Here is a 9,635-nt window from a genome sequence, read left to right on the forward strand (position 1 = left end):
CCCGCCCTCCACGGGGAGCGATAGTGGCTGTGGTCAGCGAGGGCCGCAGCGTCCCTGGTCAGAGTCCCGACTGAAGCCCCTCCTGCTGCCCTTGCTGATCTCGCCTGGGCTGGGGCCTGGGGGGCCTGGACGGTGGCCGGGGTGCAGGTGGGCCTGCCTGGGAGACCACAGTGCCCGCCTGCCCTCTGGGGTCCCCTCCTGGGCGCCCCACTGTGCCTGTCCGGGCCAGTCACTGATTCACGCAGAAACGTGTTTGCTGTGTCCTGCTGACCGGCCTGGGGCAGGTGAGGGCTGAAGCCAGGCTGGGCGTGGCCAGTCTGACCGGGCTGAGTGGGCCTATTCGTCTGTCCTCCTGGCCCCCTGCCCACCGTGGGCCCCATCAACAGGTCTCGGGATCTGGACCAGGGGGCCCTTACGGGGCTCTTTGGGTCTGGGGGACCATCCGAGGACAGGCCAGTGCCAGTTGCGGGGCAGCCAGATACAGGACTCAGGGTAGAGTCCTGCGCGGGCAGCAGCTTGGTGTCTCAGCGCAGGGGTGCCCCTCCCCTCCGGCCAGCGGTGCCTGGAGGGGCTCGGACCGGCCAGGTTTTCTGCAGGGGCGCTTTCCTTTCAGGGAGACCGGACCCAGCAAGCACGCCCGAGGCCAGGCGTGGCACCCTGAGACAGCTTGGGCTGGCACGGAGGTGGAGGCCGCTAAATGCCTGACATGTGGCCCTGGCACCTTGCCGGCAGCGTCCCCAACTGTCCACCCTCAGGAGCCCTCTACCCTCTGACCGCCCGCCCAGCGCCCACCCTCAGGGCCCGGGAGGAGTGGGCGCCCCTGTTACCAAGGCTGCTCTGCTGTCCGGTGAGGGCTAGTGCAGTTCCGGGTACAGTGTCCAGAGCAGTCCAGTCCCTTCAGGCTCTTGGGTCACCCCTGCCGCCCAAGGGTGCCGGAACCCCAGGGCTGGGTCGCCTCTGGCACCTGCAGAACAAGCTGGCCGCTGGGCGGGGCGGGGCGGGGCGGGGCGGGGCGGGCTGCTGTCACGCTGCGTCTCCCTGTCCGGCACAGTGGGGACTCCTGGACGTCGGCACGCGGTCAGTCCTGCGGGAGGACAGTCCATTCAAGTTTCACTGCCAGCCTGAGCCCATTCTGGGCTGGGCAGGTGGGTGGACTCCCAGACTTCCGCACGGAGCCCCAGGTCCGCAGAGCACCTGCCTGAGCCCGGCGAGCGGGGACTCCGCTCGCCGCAGTCTCCCCACTGGCTGCGCTGGGAGCAGCGGGCGGAGGCGCTGCCGGCGGCGGGGCCGGGGCGGGCGCGGGGTCTGGCCGCTGCTCCTGCTCTGCTCTGGGAGACAGCGCCGAGGGCCCCCCCTCCCCACCGCCTGCGCTGGGACCCCGCGGCCTCTGGTGGCCAATTAGGAGCACTTGTTTGTGTCCTGACCCGGTGCGCGGGGCCAGGGGCGCTGCCCTCCCTGCCCCGGAGCCAGGGGCTGGGTCCCCCGGGCCCTGCAGTAGGAGACGCAGCGTCCAGGCGCCTCCCGCCCATCCCCGCAGTCCGCCAGCCGCCCGCGGCTGTGTCTGCCCGCCGGGCCCTTCTGCCGCCCGCTCTCCTGTCCGGGGCCCGGCCCGGGCAGGTCCCTCCAGGCCCACCCAGGTCCTCTCTGAAGCCCTTTTACACCCTGTGCGTTGCCCCCAGCTGTGTTGACTTCTTGGTTTTTAAAATTCAGCGCGAGCACCTGCTGGGGGTGCCCTCAGCTCTCGGCCTCTCCCCTTCTTTGCAGGGCGCCCCCCTTTCCTTATCGGTCCTCATGTGACCATGGTGTGAAATTTTCTTTCATGAACAGTCACAAAGAGGCTGCCCTGCCCTAGGGGTCACGCCCCGGGGGCACCAGTGGGCATATTGATGCCCCGCTGCCCCCCAAATAGTCGGCGGGCGCCCCCTCTGCCCAGGCGCTGGTCAGCACTGGGCCTCCCCTTCCAGTCTCCCGCCCTCCACGGGGAGCGATAGTGGCTGTGGTCAGCGAGGGCCGCAGCGTCCCTGGTCAGAGTCCCGACTGAAGCCCCTCCTGCTGCCCTTGCCCCTTGCTTAGGGCGTCTGGTGTGGACCGGCGGCAGCTTCTCCCCACAGTGAGTGCGGGGTTGGGGCGCCTGTCCTCTCTGCCTGACTTGCTCAGGACCCCTCAGCCCGGCCACAAGCAAGCCCCAACAGGACTGCGTGTCACCCCTCAGTGTCCACTGTGGGGCCCCTCTCCCACCCACCCTCAGAAGACCGGGTGCTTTCCAGTTCTGGTTTTAAATGGCGCTGCAAAGGTAGCGGGGTGCAGGCATCTGCATTTACCTGGAGGGGGGCATCTGGGTCTCGGGTTTCTACTTGTAGTTCAGAGACCCCCCCCCTCAGCAGTGTCCAGCCCTCCGGTGTGCAGGGCTCCCTCCCTCCCACCCCGGGACTGCTGCCTCCTCACAGGGGCATTTCCAGGGGGGAGGGGGCTGCTGTGGCTTCCATGGGTGTCTCTGAACAGCTTCTCGAGTGGGCGCCTGCCTGCCTTCTTTGGCAAAGCGACTATTCAGATCTTCAGTCCGGGTTTTAATCAGGATGATTTTTATTGTTTGGTTTCAGGAGTTGTTTGTATGTTAACACCTGCTGGCGCAGGACGTGCCCACTTCAGTCACATGTGTGTGACCCCGGGGTCCCCTCTGAGGGCCTCTGGCTGGTGCTCCCACTTGCCCGCTGCCGCCCCTACTTGCCTTGACTTGGCGTGGGCGTCGAGGCCCCAAAGCCGCGTCTGAGCGGGGGCCGAGGAGCGTGACGCCTGAGTGCACCTCTGGTTCCAGACCTTGGAGTTCATTTTTGTGTACGGTGTTAGCTAATATTCTGACTGGTGAGCGGAGGTGGCAAATGACTGTCCGTTTCTTTGCACCTTTTATTGAAGAAACTTTCCTTGTTCCATTGTAAGTTCTTGGCTACCTGGCAATGAAGTGGTGATCTCTCTGTTGGTTTATTGCTGGGCTCTCAGTTCTGTTCCATTTTCTGTGTGTATATTTTTATCTCATTACCAAACTGTTTTAATTACTGTAGCTTTATGGAATAGTTTGGCATCGGGGAGCATGATGCCACTACTTTTGCCTCCCCCCCCATACTTTAAAAAAAAATTATTTTTGTGTAGAAGAACTGGTTTGGCCAGAGGTGTGAGGGTGTAAAAGGATTCGCCAGAGACGGAGTGGGGAGCAGAGCAGATGGATTGACTGAAACACACTGCTGGGGGAGCCACAGGAAGACACGAGGGGTCTGCTGCGTCCTGTGGGAATTTTTCCTGGCAAGGAACTGACCTCAGGTCATAGCAGTAATAACTGAACCCCTAAAACCCCCAAGCCACCAGGGAGAGGGAGGTCCCTATTCTTTTTCTTAGAGATTTTTTTTTTTTTTTTGCTACTTGGTGTCTTCTATAAGGTCAAACTTCATGTTTTTTGTTTTTTTATTTTTGTTCTTCTTGTGAAGGAAGCCACTGGGATTTTTACAGGATCCCAGTGACTCTGCACATATGTTCGTTCTTCCAGCCCATGAACATGGAACACACTTTCCATTTCTTTGTGTCTTTTTCTATTTCATTCTGCAGTGTTTATGGTTTTTTTGTGTACAGGTCTTACATTATTCCAAGATATTTAATTATTTTTGATGCTTTTCTGTTTCAGCTAGTTCCTTATTTGAGTGCGGAAATGGAACTGGTTTTGTACATTAATTTTGTAGCCTGTTACGATATCACATTCATTTACCAATCCTAGTCGCTTTTTGCTGGAGTCTTTCTGTGTGTATTACTGTGCCATCTTCAACAGGGACCATTTCACTTCTCCTTTTCCAACCTGAATCACTTCTACATCCTCTTTCTAACCACTCTGGGGAGGGCGTCCAGCCCCGTATTGAACAGCAGAGGGGAGGGTGAACGTTTTGTCTTCTCCTGATCTCATATGAAAAGCTTTTATGTTCTTGTCACTTGAGCGTGATGGCTGGTTTGCCTGTACGTCCCTGCGCCCCTTTGGCTAAAGGTTTCAGCATAATAGGATGCTGCGTGTGTGAGTGCGCTCTCAGCCTCTGTTGATATGACCATGTGCTGTTTATCTTCCCGTCGTTGCTGGATGAACCCCACATACTGGCAAGCCATCCTTGCGTTGCGGGACAAATCCCACTTGGCCATGGTCTATGGTTCTTTTAATCCACTTGTAGCGTTTGGTAAGGATTTTTGTACCTGCGTTCACCAGAGACACTGATCTGTAACTTTCCATAAAACTGTTATTTTGAACTATAACTTCTTAATACAGGAAATTGTAACAATGAGAAAGATAATGACGCAGAAGTGCATCAGTGTTGATAGTAAAATAACACATGAGCAGGCTACAGACTTCGGAGTAATGAAAAGGAAATGGGGAGAAGCCGGCTCTGACTAGCAGCCGTGTCTCAAGGTTGCAGGATCAGGCGTGCAAGGTGCCAGTGACTGGACAGTCACAGCCCTCGGACGCGCGTTGCTCGTGTTACGCCGGCTCTGGTGTCTCTGTCGCCCTCCTTCAGCTTCAAGTCTCCTCCCACCAACCCTCCCGCCCCACACCAACACTCTTCCCCAGACAAGTCATGCTTGGAGTTTCTGACATACACTTCTGGAAAGTGAGAAGCAGTTTCCGAATCAGCACGTCTCGGTGTGTGAATATGTGGATGCAGAACTGTTTTCATTTCTTCCGGAGTTCACGTTCTCTTGTGAACTCTACACTTCTCCTCTACACATTTTTCTGTCCTAGGTGTGTCCTGCGTTTTCCTTCTTAGTACCTCCCCCACATGACATATCCCCACTTCGTTTGCCTGTTGGCTTATTCTCGTCCCCTCCACTCGTGCACCTCTCATGAGAGCAAGCTGTGTTTGCACACTCTGGCTCCAAGTTCATGCTCAGCAAACACCCGACTGCACTGTCCCGCCAGCCCCCCCGCCCCCATGCATAGGGTTCTGTTAGAAGCAATCATATACTTCATCAGGAGAATAGCATTAGACTTACAGGAAACTTGAGCAGAAAGTAGTTTCCATTCACCCCACCTGGCATTTCGCCTATGATTAGCACAGAGTACTGGTGTGGTGCGTGCAGTGCATTAGCTGCCTGTCAGGGCTCTGCACGGTCCATCTCTCATGGCCTAGACTGGTGCATTGCACAAAGTGTACAACATCAGCATCCACCATGGTAGCAGCATAGTGTTCCAATAGGGGCAGACACGACAGGAGGCCAGATAAGCGATGGAACAGCCGCCCACCTACCTGGTCTCTGAGACAGGAGAGCCACCAAAAAGCCCCAAAAGGCCAAAACCAAACCAAGGGTTTGCACCCACCCATCCAGCAGGGGCCTGTGGGCCGTAGCCCAACGAAGGACAGGGCCCAATAAGGGGACAGTCACTGTCTGTGTGTCTCACCCATGTGCACAATTGCAAGTGACCCTGGGCTCCAGGAACAACAAGCGTGGGGTTTATTTACAAACGGGGAGACAGAGAGCTCACTGCGGTCACTCGTGGTGGATTATCTCACTGAGACAGTGTAAATGATGGTCACCACCTGTTACCGGGAGTTCTGGGCAGCACCGGTCAGTGTGATGGTCACTACTGGTCCTGCCAGGCGGTGTCAGAGACACCCAGTGCTCACAGTTCTTTGGAGTTGTTGGGTGACGCCAGCAACAAACACCTGTTTGAGATGTTGGGCCCAGGCTCTGGGCTCCTTTCAGACATTGGCAGAGGCGGGATGGAGGCCCCATCTTTGACAGAGCCCTTTGGCTTCTCTTCCTGCCTTGGAGGGCAGCTGCTGGACACTTCTTTTCCTCTTTCTTCAGAGGCTGGAGCTGTCTTTCCTTTTTGGGGGCTGACCTGCTGTCTCTTCAGCGCTGTCTGGCTTATATCCTCTTTCAGAGAGTCCCACCCACAAGTCTGATTGGGCCGCCTTGCAATCTTGTGGCTGATTGGACCATTTAGGACCAATCAGTTCATAGCTCACACCTGATTGGTCCATTCCAAGATTCAGGAAGTGCACTGTCACATAAAAGGGCTCTGAGGCGCACCACCACACCCGACTTGTGGAGGAGCAGGCAGGTAAGATACCAACTCTGCTGCTGCCGCCCCCCTGCTGAGGTGGCCAGTTCTGGAAATGGCGCCCTTGCTTCAACACACCGTGTTTGTGTGAATTATTCCCTGGGAGAGACAGCCTGCAATTTAGAACAGTGGACTCTGTGGAAGGGCATTTATGATGGCTCCTGTTGCTTAGTATTTTTATTAGCAACAACAATGTGGTAAATACAGGTGGGTCTAGATTCTTGGCAGAGTTTTCTGAGTAAAAAGATTCTTTACATATGGTGATGCTGAAGACTGACGCTATAAATCATGTTCGCCATGACAAAGGGTGCTACAAACCTTAAAGTTTTTATAATCTGTTGGGTGAGAAGTCAGGTCTTAATATTTTGAGTTAACAAATGTCACCACACTTGCTGATCATCTGTATATTTTATGAATAGAACTGTTGGAATTTTGTTGGTTTTGCGTATAGTTCTACAAATGTGTTATATATTGGTTCCTACGTGCTTTTATTTTCTCATCAATTGTTTTTCTTTGAAGAGTAATGATTTAAGACTATTTTTGACTTCCACAATAAATACGGGGCTACCATTTGAAAACAGGTGCCAGGAGTGTGACGTGCTCATGGAAATGCTCTTCCGAGTGGGGAGGCTGGGGGGAGGACGTGGGGGAATTCGTCATGCCCAAGGTTATGACATTCCCCACGTGTGCCGTTACTGCAGGTTGTGAACACGGCCCTGAGGTGCTAGAGCGCCTGGCTTTGCACACAACATGGAGACTATATTTTACAGGTATTTGCCCACCACTTTTTAATATCAGAAACAAGTTGAGTATTGTCTTATGCGCTGTGTGGCCCAGAGGGTGGCAGTTGGTGCGGAGTCAGCCCCAGACGCTGGGCTCCCGCGCCAGCTCACACAGGCCTCACCTGTGCCTGGACGGTGATGGGGAAAGGCAGAGGTGGTTCCAAAATGCCATGCAGGCGCCACAGTCAGTGACGTGCAGCCGGCAGCTCCGTCCCTAAGACAGGAGCTGTGCTGTTGTGAAGACAAAAAGGAAATCCCCAGTGTGAATTGTAAACCCTGAGGAGCGAACTCACAAGAGAATTTTAGACCAAATCATGTACTGAAAACTTGCCTTGGTGGCAGGTGCAGACGTAGCAAACCCCACGGGTGCACCCTGCGTCTCCACAAATCACCTCGGTAAAAAAGGATGAGAGAAACCCCAGGGCCAGAGGAATTGTTATGGGACCGTAGGCCGCCTCAGCGGGGATGGCTGCAGCAGTGGGTCCCACCTGCCCCAGCACACATCGGTGCTGGCGGCTGCTCCTCAGGGCCTCCTCAGGGCCCTTTACCGTGACAGTGCACACCCTGGGTTGGGGAATGGACCCCTCGGGTGGCAAGATGTGGGCGGATTGGTCCAGTCAGCCACAGAATTGAAGAATGGTGCAATCAGATTTGTGGGTGGGGCACCCTGAAAGAGGAGAAGAGCCAGGGTAGGAGGGCGCTGAGACAACTCCGGCCCCTGAAGAAGAGAAGATGGTTCCAGCCTCCAAGGGATGAAGAAAGAGGAAAAGCAGCATCCAGCAGCCGCCCTCCACTGAGGGAGAGAAGGCAAAGGCCATTCCAGGGACGGGACCTCCGTGTTGCCTCTGACCCGGCCCGGAAGGGGCCCGGTGGCCCGGCTGGAGTCTCACAGAGCTGTTTGTTGTTGGCGTCGCCCAACCTCTCACAGAGCTGTGAACACTGGGCGTCTGACACCCCCTCTGGGGGACCAGTGGTGACCACCCCTCTGGCCAGTGCTGTCCAGACTCCTGGTGATGGCGGCGACTGCCACTGCCACTCTCTCAGTGAGATAACCCGCTGTGCACGGCCACAGTGCGCTCTGTCCCCCTGTTTGCAAGATGAACCCTGTGGTTGTTCTCGGGGCCTGAGGTCTCTGCAACTGTGTGTGTGGGTGAGACCCACCGTCAGTGACTGTCCTCTAGCGGTCCTTTGGCTACAGGCCACAGGCCCCTGCCAGGAGGGTGCTGGGCTGCTGTAGCTCCTGGTTTAGGTTTTGGGCCTTTCGGGGCCTTTTGGCAGCTCTAGTCTCAGCCCGGGCAGGTGCGGCCTGTCACCTCCCACCCGGCCTCTGCCGCGGTGCCCGGGACGCCGGCGTTTCAGAGCTACTGAAAGGACTTGCTGGTGTTGGGGGAGCCCTGCAGGGTCATGATCAGTGGTGAACACCACAGCCAGCAGGGCTGGGGGACAAAGCGCAGCGGGCTGTGCAGGGCGGTGGCCCGCGGAGCCGTGCAGCCGGGAGGAGGCCCTCCCGCGGTGGGGACCCTGGTGGGGTCGTGTCTGCATCTCTGTCTCTACAGGGAGTCCTCTGTGGGTGCCGTGGAGACAAGAGAGCGGTGGAGGCTGCTGTCAGGGCCGCGCTCCTCTGACTGGAGAATGCTGAGGTGTGCAGAGATGCGGCTCAGAGGTGTTGTGAGGTTATGCCAGGTTGTTGCTGGAACAGCCGCCTCAGCACGGTGAGCAGAGGGAGCCGTGGCTCCTTACCCTGTGGTCTCCACCACAGGTCAATTGTGGCGGTTGCTGTCAGAGCCCCTTTATGTAGCAGTGTACTTTCTGGATTGTGGAATGGCCCAATCAGGTGTGAGCTATGAGCTCATTGGTGCTAAATGGACCAATCAGACTTTTGTTCCTAGGACCCAGCCTCTCGCCTCAAGTCAGTTGTGGAGGTGCCCTTTAGAGCCCCTTTATATAAGGCGCACTTCCTGGGCTGTTACTGGACCAATCAGGCGCCAGGGGCTGATGGTTATAGGGTCCAATCAGCCACAGGATTGAAAAATGGCCCAATCAGACTTATGGGTGTGGCTCTATGTGAGAGGATATAAGCCAAGGTCCCGCTGAGGGCAGAGCAGCCCGCGCTCCCCCTCTGGAGGGGGCGGCAACTGTCTCAGACTCGGAAGGAAGAAGGAAGCGGGAAGACTGCTCCTGGCCTCTGAAGAGAAGGAGCGCCCGGCGGCCGCCCCTGAGGAGGGCGCAGCCCGGCACCTTCCGCCCGAGGCGGAGCGGGGGAGCCCCTGGCTTGGCTGTCAGAGAGCTGGTGCATCCCAACGCCCAGACAGCCGTGACACTGGGTGTCCTGACACGCTTCTGGGCCCAGAGGTGGCCGTCACGCTGGCCAGCGCTGTCCTGACTCCTGGTGACCAGCGTGACCGTCACTGATGCTGTCCAGGTGAGGCGGCCGCAGGGTGTCCCCATGTCTGAGGAGGCCGTGGCCGCATGACCTCTGAGGAGCCAGAGCCTGGCCCGGCCGGGGGGCCCCCGCGGGCACCGTGGTCAGGGGGCCGGTGCCGGGCAGGCCCCGGCCCTGGGTGTTGGCCTCCGGGGCTTTCTGGCGGCTGCGGCCGATCTGTCCTCGCCCAGCCTCTGTCCTGCTCCCTTTCGTAGCCCTGGCCGCCCCTGCGTCGTCCGTGGAGAATTTTAGAATTTGGGGAACAAGGCGGGTGGGGGAGACGCCGGGCCAGCGACCCCCCGGCCGAGCTAGCCGTCCAGGCGCAGGGCGGGGCGCACCG

At 57.6% G+C, this 9,635-nt stretch overlaps 1 protein-coding gene across 1 annotated transcript in view; it reads right to left on the bottom strand.

The window, feature by feature from the left end:
• LOC101624456 (olfactory receptor 12-like) overlaps positions 1–9,635 on the bottom strand; it is a 27,216-nt gene that overhangs the window by 1,175 nt on the left and 16,406 nt on the right. The window lies entirely within an intron of this gene.

The sequence above is a fragment of the Condylura cristata genome, unplaced genomic scaffold, assembly GCF_000260355.1.
Source record: "Condylura cristata isolate star-nosed mole 26May11 unplaced genomic scaffold, ConCri1.0 scaffold00069, whole genome shotgun sequence".
In the NCBI taxonomy this organism is placed as follows: Eukaryota; Metazoa; Chordata; class Mammalia; order Eulipotyphla; family Talpidae; genus Condylura; species Condylura cristata.